This window comes from Homarus americanus, unplaced genomic scaffold (assembly GCF_018991925.1).
Source record: "Homarus americanus isolate GMGI-L3 unplaced genomic scaffold, GMGI_Hamer_2.0 scaffold1225, whole genome shotgun sequence".
Lineage (NCBI taxonomy): Eukaryota > Metazoa > Arthropoda > Malacostraca > Decapoda > Nephropidae > Homarus > Homarus americanus.
The window spans coordinates 216-24000 of NW_024722188.1; the positions used below are offsets into that span (position 1 = coordinate 216).

At 40.9% G+C, this 23785-nt stretch overlaps 1 long non-coding RNA gene across 1 annotated transcript in view; it reads right to left on the bottom strand.

Moving 5' to 3' along the window:
- Nucleotides 1-6945: 6945 nt before the first annotated feature.
- The window catches only part of LOC121862227, a 111871-nt gene continuing 95031 nt past the window's right edge, over nt 6946-23785 (bottom strand). The window contains exon 4 of the long non-coding RNA XR_006088199.1: nt 6946-7208. This is a non-coding gene — a long non-coding RNA (uncharacterized LOC121862227). The remainder of the gene's footprint in view (nt 7209-23785) is intronic.

Here is a 23785-nt window from a genome sequence, read left to right on the forward strand (position 1 = left end):
AGGGGAGGGGAGAGATACTAGGGGGGAGGGGAGGGAGATACTAGGGGGGAGGAGAGATACTAGGGGGAGGAGAGATACTAGGGGGGAGAGATACTAGGGGGGAGGAGAGATACTAGGGGGGAGGAGAGATTAGGGGAGGAGAGATACTTAGGGGAGGAGAGAGATTAGGGGGGAGGAGATACTAGGGGGAGGAGAGATACTTAGGGGAGGGAGAGATACTAGGGGGGAGGAGAGATACTAGGAGGAGAGATACTAGGGAGGAGAGATACTAGGAGAGAGACATTAGGGAGGGAGAGATACTAGGGGAGGAGGATACTTAGGGGGAGAGAGATACTAGGGGGAGGAGAGAGATACTAGGGGAGGAGATACTAGGGAGGAGAGAGATACTAGGGGAGGAGAGATACTAGGGGAGGAGAGATACTAGGGGAGGGAGATACTAGGGGGAGGAGATACTAGGGGGAGGAGAGATACTAGGAGGAGGAGAGATACTAGGGGGAGGAGATACTAGGGGAGGAGAGATACTAGGGGAGGAGAGATACTAGGGGAGGGAGAGATGGGGGAGGAGACATTAGGGGAGGAGAGACTAGGGGGGAGGAGAGATACTAGGGGAGGAGAGATACTAGGGGGAGGGAGATACTAGGGGGAGGAGATATTGGGGGAGGAGAGATACTAGGGGAGGAGAGATATAGGGGGAGGAGAGATACTAGAGGAGAGATACTAGGGGAGGAGAGACATGGGGAGGAGAGAGATACTAGGGGAGGAGGAGACATTTAGGGGAGGAGAGATACTAGGGGAGGAGAGATACTAGGGAGGAGATACTAGGGGAGGAGAGATACTAGGGGGAGGAGAGATACTAGGGGGGGAGGAGATACTAGGGGGAGGAGAGATACTAGGGGAGGAGAGATACTAGGGGAGGAGAGATACTAGGGGGAGGAGAGATACTAGGGGGAGGAGAGATACTAGGGGGAGGAGAGATACTAGGGGAGGAGATACTAGGGGGAGGAGAGAGATGCTAGGGGAGGAGAGATACTAGGGAGGAGAGATACTAGGGAGGAGAGATACTAGGGGGGGAGGAGAGATACTAGGGGGAGGGGAGATACTAGGGCGGGAAGAGGTGATGGTTGCAAGTAAAACAACACCTTTGAATTACATTTATCTTTCCTAAACAAAGAAAAGCAACATTAAAACAAATAATATAATAAGGATAACAGTAATAATAAAATCCAATAAACTAAATAATTTACTGGGAATAAAGAATTAACTAAAGTAAATAATAGACGTGAAAGCATGTTGCATCAACTTTGAAATTTATGACTTAAGAGTTCCTTTCAGCTTACAATGTCATGAAGATGTGTGAGCCTAGTGGGTGGTTGTGAGCAGTGAAGACTACGGCTAAACTATTAACTTCCGAGTCCTCCCCGGCGCCTTATGACTACTGTTTCTACATTTAGCCGACACCTGGATGTTATCTACGACATGCAGTGGTAGCTACAATTTCACACGCGCACGCGCGCACACACATTCTCTAACCCTCTCGGTGCTCTTCCAGAAATTCTGAAGGAGAATTCTAAAAGAGAAACAGAGTGGATATCCTGATGTGAGCCGCACCACATCCCGACATCACTCCGCTCCTCCCGCCACCTGCCATCACTTAATGGGACATCCTGGGGGAGTTATATAACATTTCATCCACGATTCCCCCCCTCCCCCACTTTTATTGATTTCCCCCTCCCTCCCTACCCCAGACTGCTCCCCCTAATCCCCAAACAAGCTTTACCCTCACCCGTGACGTAATCCTGGGGGGAAGGGGAGGGGGGGGGAGGAACGTGCACACAGTGAAGCTGAGCAAAGAGGAAGGGAAATCTTAGACGGGTCGGGTCGGGTCGGTGCAGGACGAAAGGTAAAACGGGGCGGGGTAAAGAGACGTCTAGCTGGGCGGTGCAGGGTGGGGTGGGGCAGGGTGGGGTGGGGCGGGGTGTTGGGTGAGGTGTGGCCAGGTCAGGTGACGTGGTTGCTGGGTTAGCTGGGGTGGAGTGAGCGGAGGCGGGATGGAATGGGTGCTGGGTGGTGTAGGCGGCGGGACAGAGTGGGTACTGGGTAAGGTGGAGTGCTGAGTGAGGTGGGGCGGAGTACGATGGATGCTGGGTGAGGGGATGCTGGGTGAGGTGATGCTGGGTGAGGTGGGGCCGGGCGAGTGTTAGGAGTAGGTGCTAAGTGAGTGGGAGGGATGGAACGGTGTCTGTCTGTGTAAGGGAGAGGCTCGACAGGCGTTGTGGGCTGGACGGTGAAGTGATCGGGGTGGGTGGACAGCATAAAGCACACGTAGTTGGGCAGTGCTAGTGAGGTTGGAGTACGAGTGAGGGTGGAGTGCGAGTGAGGGTGGAGTGCGAGTGAGGTTGGAGTGAGAGTGAGGTTGGAGTGCGAGTGAGGTTGGAGTGCGATTGGAGTGCGAGTGAGGTTGGAGTACGAGGGAGAGAGGGAGTGCGAGTGAGGGTGGAGTGCGAGTGGAGTGTGTGAGCTAAGTCAAACTTTTAAAACAACAATTGCTAAAGTTACAATGATTGTGGTCAAAGCTCTTGTACTGTCTAAAGAAGGAGTATTGTTACGTGTGGACAAAGCTCTTGTACAGTACTGTCTGAAGTGGGAATACCGTCTCGTACTAACACCATCAAACAAGTGTGGTAAAACTGCCATCAAGAAATTATAGAAAGAAAGTGTACTGCTCGGGATAACTCGTTTGTGAAAATTATAATGTGAGCGTCTAGGAGCACTCAGCCTGTCCCTACTGTAACGTAGAGGCGAATATTACATCATAAAATTTTAATATGAGATCCAAATGTACTTGTACCTATTTTGTTGGAGAGAATTTACTTTTATTATTATTATTATTATTATTATTATTATTATTATTATTAGTAGTAGTAGTAGTAGTAGTAGTAGTAGTAATAGTAGTAAAAATCTCCTAGTTGTTGTTATTATTATTATTACTACGGTATATAACCAGAACACGGACATTTCTGGAATATTTGGTCCTTAATCTGCGCACTAAAATAATTCACCAGTGGAAAGACAGACCTGGCAGATGTACAACAGAGAAGTAAGTGTGTGTGTGGGGGGCAATGAACAGTGGACAAACTGAAGAGTAAAGGAAATATCAGTGGCTGGAAGGGAAGGTAAGATAAAATGAACAGATGTGGCTAAAAGCGATATAAGATGGGAATGATAAGCAAGGAAAAGCAGGACCGAACTACAGCGGAAAGAGTGATCAGCAGACGAAGATAAAGAACAAGATGGAGAGATAAAGGTTGTGAAGGGTTTGAGTAAACGAACGAACGAACGAACGAGAGAGAGAGAGAGAGAGAGGGGGGGGGGTAACGGCACCATAATGCTCACTTCCGCCACACTACCGCATCATCCTAATTTTCCAGACCTGGACGGCACCAGACTCTCAAAGATTTGTATGTTAACTTGTTCCTCTAACTTTTCATATAAAAACACACCATTACCGAGCAGCTCCGTGCCATTTTATATTATTTAGATCATCAACTCTGCGCTGCAGCTTCGGTGAACTTGTTAGACACGTTCTAGAATCTCCAAATGAAGTAAGAATGTCATATTTGGAACCTTTGACAGTGTCTTGTGCCATAGTTTCAGCGTCAAAAACTCTCAAGTTACGGGTTAAATCGAACGTGTAAATTATTTGGAATCCATGTTCGTGTGTTCTTACATCCCCCACTGAGTTAGGGGAAAAACTGGAAGTATGAACCCTTCAATACCCCAAACATGACCGAGAACACAGGCGCCGGAGCCCGATCTGTCCTACGTATAACTCTCATGTCAGTATATGGTGAACACTATTAACGCTGCTACACAATTATATACCGGACTGCTGTGATCAATGCATATGGGGGCGACTGCAGAATCTCTCCTCCCATCAATGAAATAGAACTTCTTAATCTAACCGACATTAACCCAAATGGTGAGATTATACAATTATGCCCCATTATATCTACAATACTGAAGGGAGGGGACTATTTTTACAATCATTAATGCAACTAGCTGTTTCCTCCCCGAGGTGATGATGGTGAGAAAAGTATACTGTAAATGCTCCATCCACTAGCGTGTAAAATTTAGTCAATATCGATTCTAAATGTGTGGATTACACAATAAACTCTACCATCAAATTTGTTTTTATGAAGTTCGGGCGACTGAATTTATCGTGGAATTTGGCTTTATACAGTCATAACAAAGTTTATTAACAAAAACTGCAGTGTGGCAGCATCTGGTATAAGAGAATAATACGACCCGAGTGGCTGAGCTTAAGAAGTTTATGAAGTAAATTACGTTCACGGAATTGTACCCACTTACGAGAGACGTGAGGCTGACAGGAGGAGGAAAACAACGCTCAGTAAGGGAAGACCTAAGAAGGTACCGGAATGTTAGGGGAAAAATGAGATACTAAATGTATGTAATGAAATACGACGAGAATTTTGGCTCTATTGTCAAAAGAAAAAGACGACGACAAAAATGTTACAAAGTAAACAAAATTATTACTCAAATATTCACACAAGAAACTTCCACCACATACCGGTAAACCACAGCCAAATCACTTATTGCGCTCTGCTGTACTCTGTATCTCGTTAAACACGCCTAGCATTTGCTGAAACACTAAATATTCGCAGGCTTAAATACATACCGATACTAATTTATACAAAGTTTGGTTAAACTCTGATCAAATAAGAGTAAATTTAGTACAAATAGGAAGTGTTCCGGGATGCACTGACAGACAAACAGCCCTCCGCTACAACCCCTCCAGTGTCGACGATGGCGAGGGGGAATATACAGTAAATCTGATGAAAAAATTTAAACAGGAAAAGGAACAAAATACGGAATTCAGGAAAGAGAAAATGACGAGTAATGTTGAGGAAGTGAACAATTCGGATGAAGACCTGTGATCAAGGTATAAATATTAGGAAGAAATAATAGGCGGCAATGATATGAACAAACAGACAAACAATAACAGGAGAACGAAGAAATAAACCAGACGACCATTGACCTGGATGATCCGATGAGCTAAGTAACTGCAAAGGTTAACTACAGTAGTTAAAATCTAACTAAATGAACATGTAGACTCCCTCCAGTAACCAAAAAACAAAAGTTAATCACCCGAACTTCACTCAACCTCGTGTGCTTCCGAGGTGATGATGTAGTGAGGTAATCGTCAAGGCTACGTGTTTGTCGACCTTTACGTCAGGCCATTAACATTTTAGTAGTCAAGTCATACATAAAAACGTACGGACGACTGGACAGACAGATGAAAAAGAACCCTATGTCTCACACACACACACACACCTGAATCACCAATTGTTGAACCAACCGGCAATAACAAGCTATATACCACCCGTTACCTTTATGGTCAAAATGGCCACCGACATCAAAAACAATACTCCACTATTTACGACACGTCCACTGCGCTAGTGTCATTTTTTATGGGGTTAAGAGGGATTTGTGTGACATTTATGCACAACCAACCCACAACCACGCTTGTTATCCAGGTCTGGTCGGTTAAACCAATATGCGGTGACAAACTGTTAATGTCATGTGTTTGTAACCCATTTACCAGTCAATTTCATGTAAACTACAATATACAACAAAATACGAATGAACTTTTTTTTTTCGTATGGCCCGAACAAACTGCATAAATTACCAAATATTCTCATAAATTATATACGAATTTATTTTTTATAACTAACATGTAACAGAAGTCACCAAGTTTCAAATCACCTCTTATAGGTGCACCTCGCTATCAAATGTGTGATCCATATTATCTATTACGGAACCTCCATCACCCATGGACTTTAACCCCTCAAAATTATTATAACTGTACGAACCGAGACCCTAATATTTCGCAAAAAAATTAAACATAAATCAACTTGAAGTAAACTGAGATTGGTTTCGGTCTCGATTTCTTAGGCTCGGCCTTAAGTGTTCCCGACTACATCACTCTCAAATGCCAGTATAAAATCAAATAAGTTTCAAACACTACAGTAGTCAACACCATTTACCTAGCATCACACCCCATTAAGGGATTTGAGTCATTTGACCCAAGAAAAAACAATGATGGGGTGGAATTTCCTCTACTTCATGAGGTTAATTGGTGGGATTTTGTTCAATAGAAGATTTTCAGGCGGAACTTTGTCGAGGTACCGAGTCATCTACATTAAGTGAACTCGAGTACATATACTATACTGAGGTAAAATACGTTTCCCACAATAAACCAACTGCCACTGTGTATTCTATGTTTGGTTGGCCAAGGACCTCATTCAGAACGGGGTTCGACGGACATGGCTGCACGTAAAATGGACCCTAGTCCTAAACAGACCAAACCTAACCAATAGAATTGGGGCTCAATAGGGCTGGGCCGGAATTATAATGGTTAAATGGGTAAGATTCATTTGGATAAATGGTTAACTATAACAGTTAACCTAGGCTGGGTTAGACTGGGGCCATTTGAACCTGGGCCCATTTAACCTTGGAGGTCTCTCGAAGCGAGACATTACTAACCAATATTACCGTCATACGAAAATACGTTATGGTCATCCATGTCAAAGTATTATATAAAAAATCGGAAAATTCCATCCATTGTAAATTCTGATGTAAGGATGTCCTCACAAGCCTACCATCAATGATCAAGCAGGTCGTGTCCCTACGTAATTTAGAAACTGTCCTACGGTAACACAGTATTTTCAAGTCACCTCTCCTTTAGCACGCCCATTATTAATGCAGCGGTCACTCTCACACGTTAACAACAGTGCACTTAAGTATCACAACAAATCCCTTGTACCTTACAATCCAAACAATTTATTACAAGACAATGCCATATACAGTTTTGTACGTATACTGAAAATAACACATTACTAGGGCGAGATTCAATGCTCAAGATATGACCAAATAAAGAGGACATCTTATTTACTTATGAGTGTACTACACAACTACAATATACTACAGATATCATTACGAGTATTATTTACAAACCATTAACCCCACCTTACCAAAGTGTTGTGCATTAATAAACAAAGTGACGTTACTTTATAATATCAACTTGTTAGTTATATACTTACGGGGTTGTGGGTTAGTGGAGTTAGTGGTGGTGGTAGTAGAAAAGGGTGTTGACGGCGGGCTTGTTGCTTCTCTCACGGTCGATTCACCTTAAGGAAAAAAAACAGCAAATTAGAGCAATATATGACAAATCATATTCCGAAGTATATAGCAAAATTCAATCACACAAACAGACAAATGAGTGCAGCAAGCAACAGCGGCAACACTGAGCTCAACATCCGGGGAAAACAGTTTTCTCTGACAACCTTATGTTAGAAAATGGACACACCGCTTGCCCCACACTAAGCAAAAGTGTTACGTTCAAGTAGCCAGACCAGGTCCATCACAGTACAGTATATTCTTTTTAAGCACACATGAACCATCCTGCCCTAATGCAAGCGAAATTACCCTATGCACGTTATGTTAGGTTTGGTTTTTATGTCTTGTGTTGAGAATTATAAAGTTATGCAATGAATGTTTTACACAATTTTATCAGATGTACAATGTAATCTAACATATCTTACTGTCAATTTTGAATATTGTTAAATTTCTCCTTATTGCCGCTGCTACACCCTGAATAACATGTGAACATACAGGGTATTTCAGTGTTTTTCTACTTCATATGAAGACAATAACTATATTATACTTCGTTATGTTTCTGTTCTCTGAGGTTTAAGTGAAACAACAGCTTTTACTGTGTATGTTACGTGTGGTAGTATGATTTAATAACTGTATAAATACATGATTGCTAATAAAGTAATTTCTTCCAGAAACCAACATGAATAAGTTTAACATCAACAAAAACCAAGAAGCAAGACAGCCTAAACCTGGTCTTTCCTGAATATCGTTTTACAGTACAGTACTAAGTGTATAAATCAACAACAAACTTGATCATGACAGACATTATTATTATTATTTAGGTGAAGTAACTCCTTCACTAATTCCTGATACAAGACAGATTAATATTATCTCAGAGGTAAAGACGTTAATCTAAGATAAGCAGGTATTTAAGTAGCATAGTGTACTGTGCATCCTGACGAGTCTTTTACCCGATTCCCTCCCCTGTATCACGTCATACGAGAGGACAGTTTGGCTTTTTGTAGTAGCTACACTTTTTATCATATTGTGTGATTACACTATGGCACCGTGGCAACGATATACAGTTGCTAACAACGTTAGAACGAAAACAAAAGCACAACATGAAGTAGGCGGGAAGGTGATACTAGCCACGAAGGTGTTCCCAACTATAACCTGTGATAAGCTTTGGTTCAACAAGGTCAACCTCAGTCAACCTGGCCCAAGGTAACTAACATAATGAAGGACTAAACTCGTCTCCAGATAACTGCATACAACCTACATACAAGCTCTCGCCAGTTCACACTTGGCTTTTGCCTCCTCTTGCTTCTACATCTGCAAATATGTCGAGACCAAACTAAAACGATCAATGAGGTTGTTGCTGGTGAGAGCCCGCATGCTGGCACACCTGCTACTAGGTTGAGCAGCCGTAGTTAAGACATTTATCAATCTCCCTCTAAATTCATCTGTCAACTGTGCATGACGGCCCACACAGAACAAGTTACAAGTTGTCATTTTCGGATCCGGGGAGTACCGTATACCGTTCTCCCCGCCTTGACATTATTACACTTTACACGCTGCGACGTTTTTCACATTCCAATATGGGATTACATTTCTGTGGATAAAACAACAATAACATGGTCTAGCAATCCTGTGTACACTATACATCAAACGTGCTCAGTGTCTACATTCCTAAGGATACACCGAGCCTTCTTCAAGTGCTCCGGATGCCAGAGATATCTGCAGACTAATAAAAACTACAGATTTTTATATTTAGTAAATTTATCGTATATATATATATATATATATATATATATATATATATATATATATATATATATATATATATATATATATATATTACACATTAAAAACTTGACCTCATCGGTTTGCCCTGCCTGTTCCAGATTACCGTACCTATTTACTGTACATGTGACATTACTCAAAATAATCTACTTTAAATCCTTAAGAATTTTCTAAGGTGCCACTTCATCAACAGAGATTTCTGGCTTACATATAGGATACTGGCATAGGTGCTAGTAAGTGTGTAGTGGTACCAGCAATGGCAGAGGGAGTAGTAGTTTTAGCAGTACTGTACTAAATACCATTGTACGATGTACAGTACTTTTACAGACTTGAATGTGTGGTGTGATAGAGCAGAGTACAGGTGGCGATGTATGGTAGAATGAGGGAATGTACGTGACCTTCACTTAATGAGTCACTGCCGCCTTCACTGCTACTCACCCATTCTTCCTCAGCATTGACTCCTCCTCTCTCCACCAGTCATGAACCAACTCACCATACACACACACTTCTTTAAAACTTATCTTTTCAGTATATAGCAGCTTATGTTGTTTCTTCTCGCTGTTCATCATAAAAATACAAAATTATCTGTGTATATTTATGTTTAGAAGATTACAGCAATAGCGACACAGATTTAACAATAAGACTGGGCAGTAAAGTGTCACCCATCGAACACTCAAGTCAGTTAAGGTCCTCGGATCCCAAGAGCAATTTTACACACACACACAGAGAGAGAGAGAGAGAGAGAGAGAGAGAGAGAGAGAGAGAGAGAGAGAGAGAGCGCGCGCGAGAGAGAGAGAGCGCGAGAGCGAGAGAGATCGCCGTAACCTCCAGCTAAGGTTCAACACTACAGATAAGCGAGAAAAAAATTTTCCGGAGATACTGGAACAAAGAGAAGAGTAAACAACAGGAAGGAAGGATTAGTTTCTGAAAAATTCTGGCCACGATACCAACATTAAAAGACAAGAGAGATGGAAACTGATTATTGACACAGTAAAAAATAAAATAAAAAAACACCTAGTTGGAGATTATAGTAGACTGAAAGAGGAAGGAAGGAAGGTTGGCGGTGGTGTACTGTACTGTAATGTACAGCGAGTCAGTGACCCAAGTGGCCGTCATGCCGCCTCATCACTGCAGTAGTCTCGCACACAGTTACAATGTTGTTTAGGACTAATAAATACTGTATATAAAATATATAAGTTACGGAGTTATATATTCCATAGGTCGAAACAACTCTGTACATATCACCGTCTCCTTAAATACAAGAGTACTATTTTAGCCGCAGAACAGCGACACTGCAGGCACGAGGGCAGTGAACGTTCGTCTGGCGAAGCACCTCAGAACAGTTCGGTATTGGGAGTCATGATTATTTTCCTGTAAAAATAAATATTAAAATCGATGGCACTTGTTTTTTTTTCCAAAAACAAATTTTTATCATAATACAGTAACTATCATCATGGATACATGGTTTCGATAAAAATATCATCATTATTATTGAAACCATCGTAAGTGGAAGCCAGACGCTGTTGACTGTTCGTGTTGGCGCTGGTGCTATAGTATGGTCTTAAGATTTGCGGCTTTATAAAACCTTACAAACCAATCAACAGCGTCGTAATATACTTACGCTTTACAGATTATGGTGGGAAATTACGGCAGGTAATCATCATAAAACAAGGATTTAATTAAAATGGATTAAAGTTACCAATAGATGACGTTCACCGGTAAACTCTTCCTTAAGGGTAACAAACACCGCCAAGAACATCGTACAGGACAAAGCCATACAATATACAGCGTAATGTTTCATTTATAGTATTACTGGACGTAAACCTTTATCGTTATTACAGATGTAATTATCACTATTGGTAATCCTGCTAATTTCCTTGATGTTATTACCAATATTATTATTACCGTTACCATTACCACACAATCTGCGAATCCTCTAATAATAATTACTGTAAGTGAACTCATATAACCTGGAATTTGGGTAAAATATTCCTGTGCTGAGCACAGGAATATTCATCCCTGAAAATCTGAAGTTGACTTGAAAATATGGTGGAACCAGCCGTAACCAACGCTTGGACTGGTCTAAAATACTGTACTCGTATACGGTTTCGAGAGGAAAATCGTGTACCGTAGCCCAGTTTAAAACTCGATAGTTATATAAAGATCCATCAAAATATGTATTAATATTCTTAGACAGGATGAATTACTGGGCCATACTGTCATCTGGGCAAATGGACTGAAATCCTAAAAGATAAGTCTTCATGAGCCTTAGATTAACCTATCAACCTAACCATTAGGAGAGGGCCCTAATCCTTAATAGCTTGGGTTAAGTGGAGGCCCCTGCACTAGCACTGGGGCCCACCTGAACAATCAATGAAAATAGCCAAGCCTTTTTAATATCAAATATAACAGTATATTTAGTCATAAAAATTAATACAATGTGAACAATAACTATTGATATGACTGAGCCAAATGAGGGTCGGGGCACTATTGCTTTTTCGCATCAATGAAAACCAGGAACTTCCACAGAAAACGCTACCTTTACCCTTCTGTGTGCCACAACACAAGGCGGGTCGAAGCTTTCTCAACTTCAACCTGGCAGTTATTATTCACCTGTTTTTCACGTGCAACCACCTGCACCTTACCACGCTCTAAAGAGGACCGGGGGAATGGGGAGAAAAGCTTTTTAAGGCTTACATAAAGCCCAGTCTTTGCCTCATTAGTGGACCTAATTTTCCTCTGAATGCGCACACTCGTTGACTTCACTTCATATACCTTTCCATTCATCAAGCATTATCTCGTTAAAAATAAAATATTAATTAATATTTATGACGTCAGGTACGATCTGTCCCTTAACGAACTAAGAAAATTAGTCCAGAACATTCGGAGTTATCCACCCGGTATGATCAATTACTCTCTCTCTCTCTCTCTCTCTCTCTCTCTCTCTCTCTCTCTCTCTCTCTCTCTCTCTGGCGACCAACAGCCTGGTAGACCGTGCAAAATAGCGAATATTTTTTTTGCTATGGCTGAAGCTGCATACACCCTATTGTATTGAAACTAAAAATACAAAATAAAAATTAAAAGTAAGAACAATACAGTATATGCATTGTGTAGTGTAAGAAAAAACAATATACTGTATATAAACACAAGGTCCTCAATAAAAATAACTTAAAAAAGAGAAGTGACGGAGCCCAACATTATCCAAGCGTTGGGGAGACTGGAGGGGAATGACTGAAGAGGTGGTGGTGGGGAGGCGTGGTGCAACATGCACATGAAGACAACACGTCTCATCACCACTATCAACCTCGACTGGCCCTCCACGCCCCCATCTCCTGTACTCTGACGTAGGAAATAACGGAGACTACATTCAAAGTAACGAGACCTGATCGGAGATAAATTATACTACATATAGTATGATTATTATCATGTGAGGGATAGATCACTATCCTCTAACTACCGCCCAATCAGTCTAACATCAATAGTAGGCAAATTACTGGAAGCAATCATTTCAAACTCTATTCGAAATCACCTGGAGAAGCACCGATTGATCAATGATTCCCAGCATGGCTTCACAAGCGGACGTTCTTGTCTAACTACTCTATTAACATTCTTTTCATCAGTTTTCGAATCGGTGGACGAGAGGCACAATTATGATGTAGTATATCTCGACTTTAGCAAAGCCTTCGACAGTCCCCCACGAAAGACTAATTAGAAAGGTAGAAGCTCAGGGCATCAAAGGTAACATCCTTAAATGGATTAGGGCGTGGTTACAGGACAGGAAACAGCTAGTAAGCATTAACGGCACTAAGTCCCATTGGAGCAACGTCACAAGTGGAGTTCCCCAAGGCTCAGTACTTGGGCCATTATTATTTATTATATACATAAACGACATAGATATCGGCATAGACAGCAACATAAGTAAATTTGCTGATGACACTAAAATAGGACGTGTTATTAAATCTGACGAGGACTCAGCAAAACTACAGGAAGATCTAAACAAATTTTTCGAATGGTCTGAAAAATGGCAGATGAAATTCAACGTGGACAAATGTAAAGTACTCAGTATAGGAGATGTAAACAGGGAAACCAGATACCAGATGAACAACGATGCCATAGAGAAATCCGACTGCGAGAGAGATTTAGGAGTAATGATAAGTAGGAACCTTAAGCCAAGTAAACAATGTGTTTTTGCTCGTAACAAGGCTAATAAAGTACTTGGGTTCATACAAAGGAGTGTTAGTTACAAGACTAGCGAGGTCATCCTAAAACTGTATCTTGCTCTTGTGAGACCACACCTGGATTACGCAGTTCAGTTCTGGTCAGAATGGATATAGAATCATTGGAAAGAATTCAGAGGAGAATGACAAGACTAATCCCGGGCATTAGGAACCTTGAGTATAGAGACAGGTTGAAGCATCTTAATTTGCACTCCCTCGAGAGACGTAGAGCGAGGGGCGACCTGATAGAGGTGTATAAGTGTAAGTCAGGGCTAAACAAAGGGGACATTACAAAGGTACTCAAACTATCCAACCAGGAGCGAACTCGTAACAATGGTTTTAAATTAGACAAATTTAGATTTAGGCGTGAAATAGGTAAACACTGGTTTGGAAACAGTAGTGGATGAATGGAACAAGTTACCAAATATCATTAACTCGAATACGCTGAATAGCTTCAAACATAGGTTGGATGCTTATATGAGCAATAGGGGTTGGGTGAAAACGGGACTGCCCAGTATGGGCCAATAGGCCCGCTGCAGTTTCCTCCATTCTTATGTTCTTATGTGAGTAAATCAATAATTACGGTGTGTGTGTGGGGGGGGGGGAGATTTTGTGTGTGACAATCAACGGAAAGTGCACCTAGAAGGTATTTAACTCAGCCACACAACTCCTACACACACAAACGTTGTGAATACACTTGAGTATTAACACCAAGTTTATACTCATGTTTGCATACAGAAACAACTATACCTGTACTTCATATCCAATACGTGTTCTTAAAAGGATGTTTCTAAATAACGCATTTAAATGTGTATTTCCATTAAAATTAAGCTGGATTATTACAAAAATAAGCGACAGTTAGCGGAGTTAATAAAGCTATTATTTTACGATAATACTAACAGGAGTCCTAAGCACACACGGTCCCTTTAAAAAGACAAGGCAGAATGACTGATTTATGTAGCATACTGCAAAAGTCAACTGAACTGAACTACCATCATATGCTCAAAACGGTTAGGCAGCCTCATAACATGTTGTACCGCATAAACAAAATCATAACATGTAGTACAACTGAGTGAACAAGTTATGGAATACAACTGTTTTATCACAATCATGAGACGATATAAGATCTACACAGACAGACAGATGGCAACAGTCACAGATGGGATTGTTGTCACACTGTACTAATTAACAATATCAACATGCCTTAAATGTATAACCAAACAGTCGCCAGCTAGACCACAGATGTACGGTAAGAGTTGAACAACAAGCGAGCCGTGGGAGCCACAAGTAGTGTTAGTATGGAGTGTGAGTCATAGGGGCGTCGCGTCGTAACACCCACGCCCAACTCTCGCTCCTAATAACCAACACAACCCCGCCACTCTCACACCAATTTGTCACCATCTTACTCTGTTTTTGCTCAGTCACAAGGTCATGGAAACACGCTGGCACAAATGTCTGCCTTTATTGTTCTTATCTGCGAAAAAATAAAATCAGCATTTCCGTGTCCAGCTAAATATAGTTCTATGTGTCTCTATTCTGTAAATACTCGCCTACAAAGAACACAAGTCAACCTACACAGAAATCGACGGTGTATACATGAAGCTACTCATTTTCTCTTACAACTCAGGTGGTGTAAAAGAAAACGGACTCTCGCAAAGGGCAGACTACAGTGTTTAGGCATCCCAACATCTCTTCAAAAATATTTCCTGGTTATACTTTATTATAAACCTCAATTATCAACTTACAGTAAATAATCGGAACATGGAATATGTTATCAATTAAACGTTTCGAGCATTTCTATAGCGCTTCAATAGCTCTTAAAAAAAAATAGTCAATGCTAAGTAAGAAGCACCAACAAAATCAATGTCACATTTCAGATGACAAAACCAACATTCGTGGGGATCTTAACACGTGTCACGTTCATGGTACTTTTCCAGCACTTGCTTTTTAAAATATCAGGTGGTAATTATGATACCTATTACAAACTTATTCGCTTGTATTCTTTAGAACTCGCACTCAGTGTTGTATCGATTAATAATAGTCCTACTAATGTGGATCGATTCGCCCACTAGCTTGCCGTAAGACAGAGTTGCCACACAGCACCAGGTCACTTGCTGCCTTTAACTCATGAGACATAAAGGCAAGCATGAACTTAGTATGTTTCCCTGTTGGGCGCTGTAAACGCTTCTGCGCTTCACCTTACACAAGGATGTAGGGGGTACCCAATAAATTAATAAAAAAAAAAACCTGACCCACACTCCTATCGCCTTTGCTCACCCTTGGAATTGTTACAGGGTTAATACTGAAAAACTCAAGAGCACCTAATTTTTTTCCTTATTTTTTAAGCTGGTTTATTCTAGTCAAAGTTTAAAGTTATATTTCTTTATAAATCGATCTGCACTGTCCTCACATATTGTTATCAAAGTGATGTGACGTTATGGCCTGAGTCAGAGAGGCGTACAGCACAACAAAGCCTAAGTTAATTTATAGAAACCTAGAATGCCCAAGAACAGGGTCATCAGATAAGTTGAGTCGTAGTTACAAGAACAAATACCCCTCGTACGATTCATCTTCATTCAGATCAGAAAGGCAGACACTGAGGTAACTTTACATACCGCCCAGAGAGATGGATTGGTCTGCACGATCCTTCTTACATATCACCTTATTGTAGCGATACAGCCGCAGTAAAGAGGTATGTCACAAATGATACACCACTAGCGTAAATGATTGCGGAACAGCGAGCAGCCCAAACCTCCTTAAGCTACCGGAAACATGAGGGTGAGCCATACGATCCCTCTCACACATTATACTAAGTTTACGCTACTCTCCAATGCTCATAATCCCTGCAATCCCATTAAGCCTGACAATCTTCTTATCTGAAATGGTGCAGATTCCGGCGCTTTGCTGACGACCAATTCGGCGACTGCCGCAGAACGGCGCACGTTTGCACGAGCACAGGGAGAAAGCACGTGTTGTGAAATTGTGAAAAGCACGGGGGAGGTGTTGGGGAGGGGGTGAGAAAGCACGTGTTGGGGAGGGTGAAAAGCACGTGTTGGGGAGGTGAAAAGCACGTGTTGGGAGGGGTGAAGCACGTGTTGGGGAGGGGGTGAGCAGCACGTGTTGGGGAGGACAGAGACAATAGAGGAACAAATGGAGGATGTGGCCTAGGTAGAAGGGTCAGACATGAGGAATGAAGCTACGAAGAACCTGATCAGACCGAAGAGAAGGTAAATGAATGCTGAATAGTGTAGGAAGAGTGATGTAGGAAAAGGGATGAGGAGGAGGATGGCGCGATAAGTGTAGATATGGAGAGGAATATGGTGCCGAGGGAAGTAACTTGAGAAGGAGTGAAGAGGAAGACAAGTATGTTGAGAGAAACGAAAGGAGAAGCAAGCAAGGGGGTTTAGATTGAAGAGGGACATAAGGGGAAGAAAGTGGGGAAAGATAATGCAATATTTTACATAAATTATCATTATAAGTAGTTTAACAAATGTTGTCGTCACCAGATTATAAGCTAAAGCAACTTCTCACAGCGCATCGAGGACGTGTGTAATTTCATAGCCCCAAGTATCTACTGTATAACCGACCCACTAGTCCGCTTGATTCGTTATATACCGATTGTTGTCCCAAAACAGGACGAAGCTCAAGACACAGAGTTGCTGCCGCATTTTAATAATAATCCTCTTAAGTTACCTAAATTAGCAGATATAATGGAAAAAAATTGTGTATATATACTGTATATATATATATATATATATATATATATATATATATATATATATATATATATATATATATATATATATATATAATAAATGGGTGAAATGCGCATGGTGCTAAATTACTAACAAGTTATGATTAGCAAAAGTGGAGACGAGAGCGTTCCTGTCCTGAACAAGAATATGACCTGATGGGTATGTCGCGTACTCGTGTATGTTACACGAGCATCTCAGTGCAGGTCTGGCGGACTGTAAGCAGGAAATGTCTAATGTAAGTTTGTCAAATGTCTAACTATATTATGTGCTATATTCCTGTATATGAACGTATTACTCAGTAAAATAAGTTAAATTTTAGAGGATGTATTAATTCTTGTTCCAATTATCTTAAATGCAGTAAAATTGCATTTGTATTCATTTTCGTTCCCATTTCCAGATTCTAGAAAATTTCGGGGAAATTACGGGACAAGGCCTACTTTTGTCCTGGTATCCCTAGACAGAAGAAACTCTGAGAAACCAGAAACCCTACACACAGCCCAGGTTAGAACTACATAGTTAGCTCTAGTCCTCCAAGGCCTTAGGCAGAGGGATGATTCAGGAGGACGGACAAGTAGGAAAGTTTGTGGTTAAGTCTAAGTCTAAGTCTAAGTCTCTCTCTCTCTCTAAGTCTCTCTCTCTCTCTCTCTAAGTCTCTCTCTCTCTCTCTCTCTCTCTCTCTCTCTCAGGTTAGCCAATGGAGTCTTATTTTGTTTTACAGTCATAAAAACAAACAAAATAGCCTTTACTTACACACACACACAACACCATGACAGCAGCAGCAACACCACCACTAGCGACACCGTACAAACATCCACCTACAGTACAATCCATCATACGACCCATCCGCACCATCATTATTTTCTTCACACGACCACCACCTTCCGCTGCTCTCCTTGTCGCCCTCCTCCACAACTGACCTGACATTCTTATCACCACTTTTATCACTTTCTCCCGTCAACGCTCAATCGTAGTTCCTTCCTTGCAAGCTTCTATTTCTACTCACCCTTTCTCGTTCTTTTTTCCGTAAATTTTAATTCTCTTTCCTGCCCTTTCCTCTTCATCCTCTCTTCACCTACTTCTAAAAGCTTCCTTCACCACCACCACCACCTCTTCCATTTTCCTCCTAGTCTTTTACCACATCCAGCAGTTTCCTCCCCCTCTCTCCTCTCCACGAGGGTAATTTCCTGGCCATCAGTACAGACTGGTGATGCTCGGTTGATGGGCCTGAATTATCACTGAAACTTCCTCTGAAGATAAACACACACACACACACACACACACACACACACACACTTAATTACGACCCCCAAATTAGATGCACTCGCTAATAAACAATTCCTTGTGCTGAAATGGATACAAAAATCTTAAAATACCTCTTTAAATGAGGAAAAAAGACTAAGAGAAGGATCGTGCAATAATCGTGATGAGATAATTGGAGAAAAAATGAAGTAAACCTGACGAATGGTGGAAAATAGGAATAACCGATAATGATGTGAAGGCAAGAGGAAGAAAACATATGAAGAGTTAGGATCGCCTGAAGATTAGACATAACGGCTAATTTTACCTTACGATTAACCACCCTAACGTTAACCTAACCAAATCAAACAAAACAAACTAATATAACCAAACAAAACCTAACCTAATCTAACAAAACCTAATCTAACCCAAACAAACCCCACCCAATCTAACCTACCCCAACAAAACCTAACCTAACCTAACTCGAACAAACCCCAACCTAACCTAATCCCATCATATAGCGTTAAGGTGATTTAATTATCAGGTGAAAGTTGGGCCCTGGGGCATCTAATCTTCTGATAACCTTAAGAGAAAGTAAACGACTGATGATGATGACACTGAGAATGTATAGAGGCATAAGGAAGATATACAGTACAGTCAAGACGAGCTAAAGAATAAAAGGTTTTTGAAACAAATTAAGAAAGATGATTAAAGACAAGTAATTATAGGAAGGTGATGTGAACAATGGGCAGGGAGGAAGGGGGAGACAATAAGTGGAAAAGGGGGAAGAACAAAAGAAAAAAAGAGGAAGGAAGAAAAGAAAGACGATGAAAGAGAGGGTGGAAGACGTAGAAAAAAAAATAGATGATGCAAAAAGAATGAGGCGGCAGACTGGCAGTAGACCCAAGACGAAGGGGGAGAGGGGGGTACAGGAGCCATGCAGACAGCCGTTCCTGCCATCCTCCCCGACAAGCTTCCGCCTCCACACAAACCAACCAAACCAAGCTGATTAAACTAACCAATACCACACACAGCTGAACGAATTTGGTCATACCGATAGTGACAGACCATTGCTAACTTGGACTAAAATAGACTGGGAAAGTTATATTTCAACTCGTCAAACTAACATAAAAGGAATACCTAGTTATTTCACCCTTGGGTAAAAATGCCTCCTGGCGGGTGTCGCGCCAGACTGACGACTCGGTCCTCCACCAGCAAACGCACTGCGTCACAACATACATATGCAATAACAGCTAAGGTATCTGCAATACCTCAAACTCCTGGCTGGCTTCCTACCTCACATTTCATTCATATACATTTTTTCTTTACTAAATGTGTCTGCATAGTCATTACAAGGAACAATTTTATTTTGTAAAGGAACGTCACCCACCACACACATTATGTAATAATGTTACTACTACTACTAATAATAATAATAATAAAGGAGGATGTGAATCTAACCATACAATATTACATTAAAATTTACCATCTCAGGCTTTCCATTCTATACTTCAGGTCAAAAATATTAACTACTGTTGTTCTCTGGGAAGAAATTTCTTTGATGTTTTCAGAAATATTTAAATGTATAATATAAACAGATACAATAAATTTTTCCAGTATTTAATGGCTCCACATTACACCCCTTCCAATATATAAAACAAATTTAAAATTTGCTTTTTGTTTTGCAAATTTCAACCGTCAGTATATTTGGTATAGTTCAATACGCCTTTGTTACAAGTTTAGAGCAAGCTTTATAAGGTCTGACGTACAATCAAAGACAAAAGTCGTGTCGCGGTTTTGTCCGAAAATTAAATCTAACTCGTGAAACATTACGAGAGCCCTCCCACAAGGCAGAGCACACCAAAAGTTAGCCCGTCGGCATATGTTCTCACCAAATTTCACGACACGACTTCTGCCTTTCATTGTACAGTAGCTAAAACAACTATCTGTGCATACTCTGTGGGAAACAATATGAGACCATGGACGATAAATTTTGGTATACGAGGGCTGTCACTAGTCACACGTAAAATGTCGGAGCATATCGACCCCCACCTGCACAGATAGTTGTTTTTAGCTGCTGTACAATAATAGATCCACTCTAAATGACGTCACGTTGTGTGGACTGGAAAAGTGAAGGCCATCGACCAATCGCATCCGAAGACTACCTTGGTAAATACCACACGTGAATAATACAAGACTATACTGATATAAACCGCTCACTACTACACAACCACAGTCCCCTGCACCTACCTCCGCCACTACGTCTTCAAGTAATTAAACATCTCCTGGTTGTGAACAAATACAATTGATTGATTCTTCATGCTGACGAGGTTGCGTGGGTTCGACGGTATGTGCCGTTGTATCTATGTACAGTAGCTGAAACAACTATCTGTGCAGGTGGGGGTCGATATGTTCCGAAATTTTACGTGTGACTAGTGACAGCCCTCAAATACCAAAATCTATCGTCTATGGTCTCATATTGTTTCCCCCAAAGTATACACAGATAGTGGTTTTAGTTACTGTACGTAGTTATCTTATTATTAGCATACTACAGGGTCAAAAGGTCAGAGGTCAAGATCAAAACCGTAAAAATTATCCCACCCGACAATAGCTGGTATATACTTTACACAGGGCAGTCTAGTTATCTCCGGTTTTTTGCAACATACACTGTAATAATTCTCCATATATAATTAGCAACAATAATTAACAAAATTTCGTTGTAAAAATAAAAGGTGAAATAATGTCGCTGTTGATATATGGGCAGTGGCTGGGCAAACATTATATACACCACCATCGTGAAATATTGAATATGAAGTAACTGCAAATTTATTACCGATATTAAAATATATTTAAGGATTACATACATTACATTTACGGTCAAGTTATTACATTCAAGTCATTATTTCATTACTTAAAATCGTATTACACAAAAGATTGGTATTATACATACTGTAAGGCTGTACGGTACACGCGCTTTACAACCCCCGGACACATAGTGTACACTGGTCAAGGGAACCGTCACTTATGAAAACCTGTTTCAGAATTTCCTCTATCTCTGGTGGGTTTCCAAATGTACGAGTATATGAAGGAGTTCTGGCTGTATCCTATACACATATCCTGCAGCCACACTTCACCACAATGTTCCCTGTTACATGTTCTTAAACTAAATGTACTTCCTACATTTTCACTGTCAACATATGATATATAGCTACTACGTATTATTTAAAACAAGAACTCTTAATGTGTCTCGGGTGCCTCTCCAAAATGTCCAGCCATGCAAAAATCTTTCATTGCTGCATAGTTTTTACCACTAAATGTGCTGCATAAACAAACAGTTCCAAGATTCTATCATTAAGAGAATAAAAACAATAAGTGGAAATGTTCCTCCACCCAGGATCGAATGACTGTAGCTAATTAAAGTTAACGTAAAAGTTTGGCCATCTGATGCAAGTTGATGATTCCTGAGAAACGTACAGTATCATCATCCCCAGTTATGAGGTTTTAAGCAACTTCTATAATTCGATTGAGAAGACAACATTAAGAAGTCGGAGAGTTAGTTAAAACACGTATATAATTACTTGGGAGAAAATTGACCTGGAAGACAAAGCTTCCTTTTATATTAATTAATCGTCGGTGTAACGAGTGAAAAAAAATTCCAACAATATTTAATATTTCTACTTTATACATCTAACAAACATCTTTTGTTTTTAGCGTCTTTACCTTCACATCCCTGGGTTATAGAAAGTTCTTGTTGAGGCTGACATTAAATATCCGCCCCACTCACATACCCAAATATATATATTACATAAGGCGAATCAAAGCACTATCGCGAGTACCATGTAAAGTGAATCCAGACACAAACATCTCCCCCCCCCCCAACTTATGATATAAAACAGGAAAACCATAAACAAACACCTTCTCAGTTTATCGTCCATGGCAGCAACTCTGGATCCCACACCAACTACCCTCATAACTTTCTATATCTGACCGAAATCGACCCGTAAACACCAGAAGCCCAAACTAAACACCTAAATCACAGATCAGGGAGACACCTATAAATAAACACGCGCCCAACTTGTTATATCTTACATGAAGTTATCAGTTGTTCCGCTCTGCTTCCCCCGCCCGCCCAGGGGTTGTTGGGTCACCATGGCGCGCCATCCTCACCAACACTCATAACCCACAGCTTCCACCAGTGGTTTATCTACGTTGTTCTTATCGTGGAACATTGTAAAGGATGGTCATGATGGACAGTGTATATTATCTTGTGTTGGTTTAAAATTGCATTTCAACAAAACCCCCCAAAAAAGAATTATACTACTTTTTTTGTATCTAGTTGCTTAACCATTGAAGTTTTACCTTCTTGATTTGCAGTTTGTAATCTGAGTTTCTAGTTGCTAATGATAGAAGCTTGAATGAAGATGGCGACTACACAGGAGAAAGATAAATGTGTTGTCTGGTTTACAGAGCCAAGATCAGTGACAATTATTAAGGAATTACCGTCGTCAATATCTATAAATGTCCTCCCTCCACACCTAACCTGTAGAGGTGGTTTCACAAGTTTTGGGAGACGCGAAGTGTGATCGACTTGCCTCCAAGTGGACTTCCTGCAGGTGTTTCTGAAAAGGCGGTTGCTATATGTCCAAGAGACATCCCAATGCAGGCCAAGGAAGCCCCCCGTTCGTCATGCCACAAGTGAACTACAAAGATCAACGGTAAACAAACAAAGTCGTGCATATCAGATTACACATTTGGGCGTAAAGTGCAAATAGAACAAGCTTTACAACCTAATGACATGCTTTGGGGCTGTGAATTTATAAGATCTATGCTGAACTCCAGTGATGAAGACAACGAGCACCGAGGAAAGGGTTACCTTCACCGATGAAACCATCTTTCTTGTGTCTGGACGAGTTAACCGCCATGTCTGAGTATGGTGGTCTGAAACCCACACGAGTTCCTTGAATATATTTGGTGTGGAGTTATGCATGATAGGGTGCTTGGCCCATTTTTCTTTCCTGAGCAGAGTATCTTGATATACTAGGCAACTGCGTGGTCGGTCCCCCAGTTGGAAGACTTGCAACCATTCGTTATTTTTCAGCAAGACGAGAACTTCCCTGACAATGAATTGGACGTGATGGACTCGCCTCCTGGCCCCCGTGATCTCCCGATATTGCGCTCTTAAACTTTTTCTTGATATGGAAACACTTGATACAAGGATAACCGATGGCATTAGTGGAGTAACATGAGATATGTTAGCCAACACGTGGACGTAAGTGAAGTATTGGTTGGGTGTGCTACGGTTCACTAACATTGCACATGTTGTCATGCACTAAAAAATATATAAAACTCGATTTGTCAAGCAACAAAACGAAAATAAATAGCATTTTTATTATTTTGGTTTTGTTGTAATAAAATTTAAAGCCAGAACAGGACTCTATGGACATCCTGTATTTCAGTCACGCAAATCTTTACAGTGTTATTTATTTATTTTTAATATAGAAAATTAAGTCAACACAAAATGTGCATGAACACATAGACGCCTATATATACATACATACAGTCTACTACAATGGTGGGCCACCAGATTACAGAGAAAAC